The following is a 12,079-nucleotide window of genomic DNA, read 5'->3' on the forward strand; positions in this document are numbered from 1 at the left end:
CAGCATACTCTTAGAAGAGATTACTGATTAGGTCATTTGGAGCCCTTCACAGATTGCATCTCTAAGGGACAATTTCTTTCATCACATGTATGTGATTTTTTTCTATTTTAAACAACACAGAGGTCATCTTTACAATGAACACCTCTGATCTTGCACGTGAGGTAATTTTTTGCGGAGATCTGAAATTTGAATTTCAATTAGGTACATTAAAAACACATCAGTTGGCATGCATGCTGGGCTCTATACCTCTCTGCTTCATCCTGCCACTTTATCTTTCCTATGACTCCTTCACAGCTCAGAGCTATCTGTGCAGAGAGTTAAGAAGGGGACAATTCAGCCAAAGACGCTCAAATACTCAAAAGAAATAGCAAGATCCACAAATGAATTCTAAAAACATTAAGTGATTAAAACTGACTGATAATGTTAAAAAAGATGTTAAAATAGAGATGATTAAAAAGGTGCTTCTGCAGGTCCATGTTAGCATGTGAATTCGGAATGTTTAACAAGGCTGTCATCTCCCCCATGCTGTGGGGACAGAAACAGAGGCCGGATGCTACATCTCCCAAGTCCTAGGCTAAAACCAGGATAATCTTTGACTATCCCTAAGCAAACAATACCACAAGGAATATCGAATCAATGAAGCAAAAGAGGAGCTTTACTATTTATGCTACTTCAGGATAGTCCCTCAGACATCTCCAAAACCCTCAGCAAGAAGGAATCTCTTGCAGAGCACCAGCATCAATCACAAGGACTCTTTTGATGTAGACTGCCCTAGACAAACAACACAAGCTGTAAGGCCTGTAATATTTGGAGAGTAGCAATCTGCAAAGTATTCATATTCTTCATATTTAGTATTAGTTCATATTTACATCTCAAATTGTTTAGTAATAAATCTCCACAAGCCCTTGAGAAAACAAATATTTATCAGGCTGTACTGCTGGCTTTCTATTTGCCTTTTCCTTTCTGTAAATTAACAGGTAGAAAAACCATGATAAAGAAAAGGTAAGCAGATGAACTATGGAGAACCATTTAAATTGCTCGAAAACCTTTGATGAAAAGGCATTGAGCAGCTACTGTTCAAGTGCAAAAAGAAAGTCAATGTAAAATAGTGTTTGTTCTCTGGGATTCCTGATTCCTGGGCCTGTATCAAAAAAGCTAGGAAAATTTGTCTAAAATTCCCAAAATGTTTATGTTACAAGCAAGGACACTGTCAATGCCATGACAAAGGCCCTCATGTCTTTGATGGGAGTCTACAAGCCAGTTATGTGATGGGTGAAGAGTGAAACAAAGCTCCAGGCAAAGCACTTGGGTGACCAGTATTGCATATAGCATGTCTATAATAATACAATATATATGTAATATAATACAATGCATAATAATAATAATATTATAATAATAATAAGTCCTCTGGACCAATGTGTATCTTTCCCATCCTCAGTCCTCAAGGACTTCAAAGAGGAGCAGGTCCAGCAAAGGACAAGTAGAAGGGAGACACTTTTATCAGAGAAAATGAGGGGAACATCTGCACATGGTTCCTGCAAGTAGCAGTAAATCAACCAGATCCAAAATGGGAAGCAATCAGCAAGTACTCAACGTGTTCAGGTACATCTCTGGTTCTGGTGAAGCTCGGGTCCCACAGCCCCACGCTGCTATGGCTGATGATTTCAAGGGCCCAGCTTCGATCAGGTTTCTAGGGAGATTTACCAGTTTATTGGTTCACATTTTTGTGACTGATTCAGTTTGCTGGGTATTTTTTTTCCTTTAACAAATGATCAGCAACCTCTACCTAAAACTCTAAATAACTGAAAGTGTTGAACCCAGAGTCTGATGGAGGCTTTCTCCAGGCAGTGACAAATTTGGCTTGAAGTACCTTAAAGTATCATTAATTTTTCATTCTAGTTTCCACCAAAAGGCATGTTAAAGTTAAAAAAAAAGGTGGGGAAATGTTTAGTACATGCCTTAGGGAAGTGGCTTTGAGAAATTATGTTAATAATTCCAAGTTACTTCATGGGACTGTGTTACTATCATGAGCTGCCCATCAGATACCCACTGTGTGAAAGAAGGCATGAGCATTATTTTCTTTATAAACAAAAATAAAGCCATAGTAATTGTTTCATTTGATTCTAATTCTCTACTGAGTGACATAAACGGTGCTGTCACTTCTTTCAGTAGGTCATAATTGCACGGTATTTCATGTGAAATTAAAATGTTGACTGCAATGTCGAGGGTGGTGCATTTATGAACTAAATAATTAAAATGGTATCTATTGTGTCTCCAGATGGAAAGGTAACACATTCCTGCTTCTGCAGTTCAGGCCTGTTACTAACTGCATTCTCTGTACCTTTTCAGCTTCAGTCCTTTAGCATCAACAGGAGAAATTTTCACATAAAAAACAAACCATAATTTGGTCGTTGATCCCAGATCCGTCTTGGACCAAATGGGCGTGGGTTGAGGGTCAGGCCCTCACACGTTGAAGTAACTCTTTTAGCTTCTTAAAAAGCGAAGTCATCTTTTCTGCAAATTAGGGGAGCAATTCCCAGTGACTTACATGGGAACTGGAACAGGCTCAGGGTCCAGACTGGGGTAGATGAAACATGCACTGAAATCACCATTTCTACACTTGGACCTTGTGTTCATGCAAACAAGGGCTCAAGCATCTATTGCCGCCTGAGGGAATGAGGCTGGCAGCCTCTCAAGAGTGTGCTGAAATCAATTCAAGTCTTTCCTCTGACTTCAAAAGCCTCAGTCCCAAAACCACTAAGCACCGATTTATATGTTTATTTTTCATCGTCTTGGTTCGACAGCAAAGACCACTTCTCTAATTCCTGTGATTTCCGATGGGGAGAAGCGGGGTGAGGGGTCAGATAAACCAGGCAAGGAGAGACCCACCGTGGCACACGATTTGTATCGTGTGAAAATTAGAAGCAAGACCACAGTGTTGTGCTCACCTCTGTGTCAGAGTTGTACCCAGCTCCAATTGTCTCAGTTTATTGGAAAGGACATATTTGCGGTGTTTGTGGGTTTTTTCTTAAGTAAAGCACTCAGCCAACTGATTGTTTCTTTATTACTTGTGGAATTGTTTATGTATTACCGAAAGTATAAACTAAAGATACAGCGAGAAGAAAATCACAGAGCTAGTAGATAAATTACTAGAAAAAACATGAATAATTCAAGCAATGGGACTCAAGTGCTTCTTAAAATTTCTTTCTTTTTTTCATAAAGGAGGAAAAATGAGTTTCATATGAATAAAACCTACCTACAACTACAACAGTAGTGTGCAATTTTAAAGGTGAGAAATGACAAATGTTAAGACTGGCAGGTAACACTGGTAAAAAAAGGCTCTGGGTTCAAATAGGGTGTTGAAGAAAGCTGAATGTTAAATAATGAGAAAAATAAGATAATCACTGTATGGCAAATACTCATATTGTCTTAATCCAGTACAACCGATAAGAATAGCAAAGAGTTCACAGGCAAAATGACATTACAATAAGCTCTTGTTAGTAAGCTGATTAGTGATTTAGAAATTGTTTCTTGATCAGATGACCCTTACATGGAAGACCCTTACATCTTCAGTCTGAAGACATGGAGTTTGGTCTGGTAAGTCTAGATCTAGAGGAATTTATTTTCCAACCAGCATCTGCTGGAGCTGGGACGAAAGGTCCTGAGGGGACTCAGAGAATCACCACGTCAGCGGCTCAGGCTGGAAACTGCTGAGAAAACTTTCTCTTATAGTAGTCTCACGCGATGATTTCACCCTGTGCTGTGGCAGCCATAGCACACGGTGTTTCCCCTGGTGACAATGCACACTGCTGCTGCACAAGCTCTGTGTTTCAGGGATCTGGTTAACATTATACCCAAAAAATGTCTAATGCCATGGCAGCACAATAGACCTGAGAGCTTCATGTGCAGGTCAGAATACCATCATGCTAAATGTCATATGCCAGGAATGAAAAGAAATTCCCAGCTCCAGAAATTTTATGGCTATAACATTTGTCTGCAAAATAAAAAAGCAAACAGAAAACAGGTAGAAAACAGGGTGACTTTTCTTCCAGCTTCCTAAATTTAAATGCCTATCTCCTTGCCCTTTTACTAATATCCATTCTCCACTGCTCAGAGCATTACATGCCTCGCACTATCCTGCACTGATCACACAGTGCATGCTCCCCAAATGCTAAGGTGATAAGAACAAAAATAGGTTTAATCTGAAATTAATTGCATTTCATAAAAAAAATTTTTGACATTTTTTATTTAATTGAGAGCAGATTAAACCAGGTATTATAAAGGACTAAAATGCTCTTTGTAGGCTACAAGAAACCTAATTTCTTTTTTTTTATTTTTTCTTTCTCTCTTTTGTGGACAACTAATGAAAAGAATTAAAGAGCCTACTGTGTTATTATTATTCAAATCTGCTTGAGAAAGATGTTAAGATTAGAGATGACGGATGAGATAGAAATGTCTGTCTTTTTTAGTTACCCAAAGTTAATTAAAATAAACCTGACCTGTTATCTGCCACCCAAAGTGTCCTATGGAAACAAGACTCTAATGGTCGCATAGACAAATTGGCTTGTCTTGCTAAAACTCCTTAGGGTTAATTAAAAAGCAGCTTATTCTTTGAAGAGTGTCACAGCAGATATGGTTACTTTTCCCTTCATTCCTGTTACACAATTTCTGAACATTTATGATAAGATTTTATATAACTAAACAAGAAAGTTGAGATTTGTATCAAAGGGAGCAAAGCTTTTGCTTAGTATGAGAGCATGGTGCATGAGAGCATGATGGCTCTCAAGGTGGTCAGAGCAGGGAAGAGTCAGAAAGCTCCAGGAGCTTAAGGCAGAAACTTACAGAAACGTGACCGTGCTGGCTACAAACCAGCTGGCTCTGGTTCTGGAGCAACCTGGATCTCGATGTGAGATGTGTGTTAATTCTGCAAGCCTCTTCAGTCCGAGTCCCTTTTAGAGCTCCCAGGCAGTAGAGTAATGCATATGGCACACAATAGAGAAAGGGAGGTGGCCACGGCTGTCTTTATGGAAAGTGCATTTTTTGAAATGTAAGGCTCCACATCATTTTAGAAATGATGAGACTCCACCTGGAGTATTGAGTCCAGCTCTGGGTCCCCCAACATAAGAAGGACATAAACCTGATGGAGCAGGTCCAGAGGAGGGCCACCAAGATGATCAGAGGGCTGGAGCACCTCTCCTTAGAAGACATGCTCAGAGAGCTGGAGTTGTTCAGCCTGGAGATGAGGAGGCTCTGGGGAAACCTTATAGCAGCCTTTCAGTACCTAAAGGGGGCCTACAGGAAAGATGGGGAGGGATTCTTTATCAGGGAGTGTAGTGATAGGATGAGGGATAACAGTTTTAAACTGAAAGAGGGTAGACTTAGATTAGATATCAGGAAGAAATTCTTCACTATAAGGGTGGTGAGACACTGGACCAGGCTGCCCAGAGAAGTTGTGGATGCCCCACCCCTGGAAGTGCTCAAGCCCAGGCTGGATGGGGCTTTGAGCAGCCTGGTCTAGTGGGAGGTGTCCCTACCCATGGCAGGGGGGGTTGGAGCTAGATGATCTTTAAGGTCCCTTCCAAACCATTTTATGATTCTATGTTTCTATGAAATATTTTGTAAACTGTGCAGGCAATGGGGAAATAGTCTCACTTTCCAATTAGACATCCTTGGCAGGAGGCAGCCTAAAAAAGCCTAGGCAGCCTTGGCTGAGCCTAAAAAAAGATTGTTTACTCTGGAAGCGTCTCCATGTGTCCATCTAAATCATCCTCTGTTTTGGGAAGGATAATGATATTTAAACTACCCCTGACAGGTGTCTGTTTAAATTGATTACAAAGACCTTGGTGAAGACTACGCAGCAACCACCCAAGAAGCCTATTTTTGTGTTGCATCACCCCTATTGTTAAAAAAGATCCCTGAATATTCAGTGAACCTCTCCTCACACTTTTTCGCTGCGATGTAATCCTAATATTTCACTTCCTACCTTGAACTGAACATAGCAAAAATTCATCTGCTTTGTATTTAAAACTATACACATTGGAAGATTGTTGTTCTACCTACTGTAGAAGGTGGAACGTAAGTCCTTTTCGGCTTACAGTAACCCAGATGCTTCAAGAATCCCTTATACACAATATCTGGTAAAGTTCTTGTTCAAGTTCTTAAGCGGTAGCCAAAAAAATGGATGCAGCAGTCTAGTTGCAATCACTCTGGTGTTGTGTGAAGGGGATTTCACAGGAAAAGGTAACATCCAAGACCTGACACAAGGTGCTCCTATGAACACATTCCAGAATAAGATTTTTCCTTATTACACCAGTATGGTTAGTCAGATCTGTTACTGACATTTCATAGATCAGTTATCTTTCCCTTAAACCATTAAGCAATCCAGAAATGCAACTTGCTGTTGCAGGACACGTTAAGGACCGCTTCATTTGTAATATCTAAAGAGAATGCAAGTTTATATGCCTAGTAAGAATATCAGTATTATTGTATTTCAACATAGATCATGAAGAGAGTCAAAAGTCACACGTCAGGACTTATAAAAAGCTCAAATACTAAGGATGAAGATATAGCTTCCTGATGAAACCTATTTTTTCTCATTTGCTGAATGTGCAGTACATTAAATGACAAGACAGGACAGTTTGCTCATCAAGGCTGGTACTACAAATATTACTAAAGCCTCTTGACACAAGCCTTTTCTCAGTAGTGGCCTTAGAAAATTATTTAGCCAATCTGACTGCACAACATTTCTAGTGAGAAAAGTCATGTTCTAAATTTTAAGGACAAGTCACTTCATATCTGGATAGCATGGAGCACAAAAAAATATGTAGATGTGTATATATTGATTCAAGTGTTCAATGCTGTGACTTTCGAAGTGTTTGTTCCTTGAGAGATTCAGGTTATCCAAGTTTCTGTCTTGGATTTTATCCTTAGAATAAGTGTCATTATGGCTGCTTTTTTGGAAAGCCTCATTATCTTTGCAAACAAACACGTATAAGCTCTGTCTACATATGATTGATGGTTCTCAAGTGAAGCTGGATTCACACCTCCAGAAAACTTAACAAATCAATTTTTCTGTAATTTTAACATACTGCATTCTCATTGAATTTTAGAAATCTGATAATCTGAATGAAGGAAACTTTATTACCGCTGAGAAGAGTAGGTCAATGATACACATGAACTTCATTCATAACAAAGCCAATTGCTGATGAAAAGGAACCAAACTAGAGGTGATTAATTCTTTTTCAGTGGCTAATTTGGTAGGCATGACAATTATTCATACCAAAAAGCTACCAGTTTTTAGTATTGCCTTATTTAATTAATCTTAAACCATCTAAAGGGAAATTTCAAAGTCCAGTAAAATCAACCAGAGGATACAGTTTATAATGGGCCTGTCTATGGGGAAAGCTATTCATTTGAATGTTATGCAACTCATGTGTCATTTGTCATACTTGGCATTGCCATTTGTTTGTCCTTTGTTGTTTAGTCAATTTTCAGTTAAACAGACCCTTTTTTATCCAGAAACAAAACTGCTTTGAGATACTAAGCACGCTAAAAGCATGCGATAAGATGTGATCAGCCTCCTGAGGTGAGCAGCTTATGTATTTAAATAGAGAAGTCTTTGTGACTCTCCTTTCCTAAAGGAGGGTAAAGCCAGAATGCCACCTTGAAATGCATGAGTAGGAGGCAGGCATTTTAACCAAGCAACTCTGTTCCTGTCTGACTTGATGCTATCTGTCATATCAGAGCTATGGGTTCCAATTAAGTTAACATTTCCAGCTCTCAATCTATCAGTGTCCTGTGGGGTTTTTTATACATATTACTTCTAACCCTGTGGCAACAGGTCAAATTGGACAGCAGGTCTAAATCACCTCAACCTAATAACCTCACACCAATAGCGCCATGAGTTGAAGTTTCAATTACAGGCAAACATAAAGCAGTTTCTGCTTTCCCTGCTGACTGCTTCTTGTACAAGTCAGTTATTCCTTTACACACCCTTAGCCCTTGCTTACCTACTTCCCCCTTGGTTCTTCTTCTGTTGCCAGCAGGAGTTTGCTGAAACAGAAGTTAGTCCACTGATTACATACAGATGTGGATTTATCTTTGCCTTTGATATAAATTTCCTCCAAAAGGCCAGATTGTTCAAAATCCTCCATTTTCAGGAGTCGTTAGATTTAATCTAAACTCTTCTGTGTGTCTTTATATACGATGTTAAAAAATAGTTTTAAAATTATTGTGGATTACTAAGAAGAGTGTAAAAGCCTCTTGAAAGCATATTTTTGGTCCTCAGTTGTCAGTCTCCATTCAAATATTAAAAATTCTATTGGAAAGTCAAAAAGACTTCTTCATATATATGAAAGCATCACTGTTGTATGCTAGAAGTTGGCACAGAAATTGGAGAGAACAGGCAGAGCCCCAGTTAACCTCTCAAATTGTTGTTTTGTTTTGTTTTTTAAACTACTTTTAAATAGAAATGAGAAAATATACTATGAAGGCCTCTAGGTTGAAGAGAAGTAATAAAAAATTCAACACCCGGAGAAGAGAATCAACTGTAGGAAGTCCTAAAGGCATTTTGTTATAGAGCAGTTGGCTATCTCAAAGGTGAACAACACACAAGAGTTGCAACGAGAACTGGCAAATAGCCCTTCCTATTTGCAGCTTTTACCCTCTCGACTCACTGATGAGCACTATGCTAGGTTCCAGATAAAACTGAGTATTTCCTTCGTGGCATGTGTCCCATAATTCCTATGTATGCTGTTTCTGCCAGGACAATTCTGCCATTTCAGATACCTTAAGTCTGATCAACTGAAAGGAATACCCACTGTAGAAGGATGATAACCTAATGTGCAACCTTCTCCCATTCATTAATTCTGTAGTAAAAGAAATTCAAAGCCAAATCTCCATCTCGGCTGCTTTTTTTTTTTATTCCTCTTCAATCAAATAAAGATGAGGCAGCATATTTTATATAAAGGATGTTAGTTGCCTCCTGGCGATGCTTCTATATGAGATTAAGGATCTGCCATGACACTTCTGTGCAGCCCATTAGGATTTTTCAAGTTTAGAAATGGAAAAGTTTTAGGTTGGTAGTGAAAAATGGGAGAAGGTGAGAACATATTCCCCATGATCCACCAGAGTAGCCATGAAGTCCCATCCAGACGGTAATAACCATTCATATCGTCTTGAGCTGAATAGTAAGAGACAATCATCATTGTCATTTTCCATGTCAGGAGGCATGCCTGTCTCTTTTTCAGTGTATTCTAAGTTTTCTTCTGTTCCAACAAATCCCATATAGACAAAACTTGTTCTCTGATACACAGCGTGCGAACGCTGATACTTTTGGCAATGTCAGGCAGAAGATCAATGAGGTTCATGTACTATGAAAGAACCAAGCTAGGAAGAGAGTAAAGTGCTAGGGAACTTGCACTAAAAATATTTCACTACCTTCTATCTTTTTCTATTCCATCTGGGGGCAAACAAAATAACAGTAACAGAGAAGAAAGAAAAAGGGGGGAAATCCAAATGAAAGCTAGACTTTTTTGTTTGATTTTTAAAAAGGGGACAGGGGAACAAACTGCTGAAAATCTGAAAATTTGTTTTGAATCACTTTTTTTCCTTAGAGAACATGCATTGTATTTTAACCAACCCAACAATATACTTTAAAAAGTCTTTATATGCTTATGCTTGTCAGAAGAAAAAAGAAACTGAGCTTATGAGAAAGACTCAGTTGAAAACCAGATGGCTTCTGCAACAGTGAATAGATTGAAAACTGTGCTGGGAGTGAACAGTTCCATAGATTAGGCAAGAAGTTTGAGAGATCTTCTGAAAGAATACAACAAGAGCCATGATTCAAAACACTTACAGGGTTTTTATTACAACATATAATTGACTGAAATATATCATGATTTATTTCATGATGCCTTATAGTTAGTACATTTTCTGAAATTACAACAGAATGGAAATAAAACAAACATTCTTTTAGATTGGAATGTGGCGTTTTTCCAAGAACTGATTAAAGTTTGCATTTAAAATCTTTTTCAACTAAAGGTTGTGCTTTCCTGAAGGGAAAATTCTGTACAAGAAAGTAATTATTTACTAATGAGATTTCATGTTTAAATAAAGAACAAAAAAAAAAAGCTTTTCACCATTTTGGTTTTCCCTTCAGCATCTATAGGTTTAATTTAATTTTTTTCCTTCTTTTTTCTTCTGAGAAAGGAGAGAGGAAGGGGGTGGAAATGGAGAGGCAAAGTAGAAAATATAAAATATAAAATTGAACTAGTTTAAATTTCTGGGGAATTAAAATATTTATACAAGGAAAAAATTCACAGAGGAAAGTAGAAAAGTACCAAAGAAAAGTACCCAAACAAGCAGTTACTCTGTTCTTTCTAAAGGATTTTTTTTAATATTGTGGACCTATAGTTATGAACACAATTATAAGACCCTGCAAAATGTAAAAGGAGCTAGATGGCAAATGCTCCGTATTTTCCCTGGGTTGGCATATGGCTTTCCAATTCCGTAGAACTAGAAAGATGATCATGTGAAAAACAGCAGCAATGAGAAAACCCCAGGGGACCTCCTTGAGTGCCTGCTACATCCATTCTTGAGTTTATACACTCTGTCGGGAAGACGCGTGTGATTTTTAGCCATTTCTCTTTTTACTTTTCCTACATAAAGAAATACAGTTTTTCAATCTTTAAAGATTTTTTTTCCGCTTAATCACTGCTGCGGCATCAACTCTGGAATATTTGTTGGGATGGCCATTCTTAGACTGCCCTCTGCATTTCTACCAGTAATTCTTGAAGACAATTGTCACAGATGTTTTTATTTAAAGCCTAAGCACGAGGGCAGCGTGGCTTAAATAGAAAGAGAATTTCACCATCAAAGAGAATGAAAGAGAATTTCAAACCATCTACCCCACCCTCCAAAGCTGAATCGCATCTTTTCTGAGACCAGGAAAAGTTTAACATCAGCTTTTGAGAGCTTGAAGGACAAAATGATGTTGATTTGGCCCTTTATCTGGGGGTGAACTTTCTTCTTAGCTCAGCACTGTATATAAAAATAAACAAAACTGAAACATAAAACAGAAAAAGCAGATGAGGAAGAAAATCATTGCTTTTTAACAACAAATAAGTAAGCGCACACTATAACACCTAATAAATTAACACCAGTGTCACTGAAAAATAAAAATAACATTTTCAAAGGACAGCTTGTCATGTTCTCATGACTCAGGGACTGTTGTTTGTTTTTCCCCTTTCTACTCCCCCCTTTAATTAATACATTTACTTCCAAATAAGATCCGAGCATTAGGAAAATGTCACACCATATGTGTGTTTATTTTTGCTCAAGTAATTATAATGGTGTAGGATCTCTCTTTTCCTTTCTTCGCTTGCTGAGACAGAATGTTCCTTCAGAGGATAGAACAGCCTCAAAGCAGCTGCCGCGACATCTGAGGCAGAGAAAAAGTCAAAACTCTTTTCCTTGTGTATGCAATGACCTTTACGAGGGAGTGAGGGAGTCCTTCCTCCAGGTGCTCTCCCCGCAAGCTTTGGAGGAATCTGCCTGTGGCAGCAGGTACAAAAGCCGTCTCATATAGTCGGATGCAAAACCCCAACATGACAAATAACGTCTCTGTGAATGCATTTTGAAATGAATGCCTGGTACCTTATGCACTTGAGCATGGCAAGCCTCCACACGCCGACTGCTCTTCTGGAGAAAAAGCTACTAGTATTTTTACAATAATAAGTCAGTCTAAATTCCATCTAAGCAATCTGGTTGTCTTGGAACCAAACCTTTGCAAGCTGTAGCCCAAAAAGACTGCCCTTTTGGACTGGGATGGTAGAAGCAGCTTCCTTAAAGTTTCTGAAGTATAATTTTCTTCTTCACTGGTGAATAATTTTTTTTTATCTTCCCAGTGAGTTATGATGTTTTCTGAGTGGTCAGATGTTTGTGGGTGTTTTTCTATTATTATTTCTGTAATCTTACTACAGTTCCTAACACAATATCATACTCCAGTATGATTGTCCATCGTCCAGAAACCTCTCTCCTGGAAGAAAGAGATGATGTAGAAGTCGCCTAGGGTTTTCTT

This window comes from Larus michahellis, chromosome 5 (assembly GCF_964199755.1).
Source record: "Larus michahellis chromosome 5, bLarMic1.1, whole genome shotgun sequence".
NCBI lineage: Eukaryota > Metazoa > Chordata > Aves > Charadriiformes > Laridae > Larus > Larus michahellis.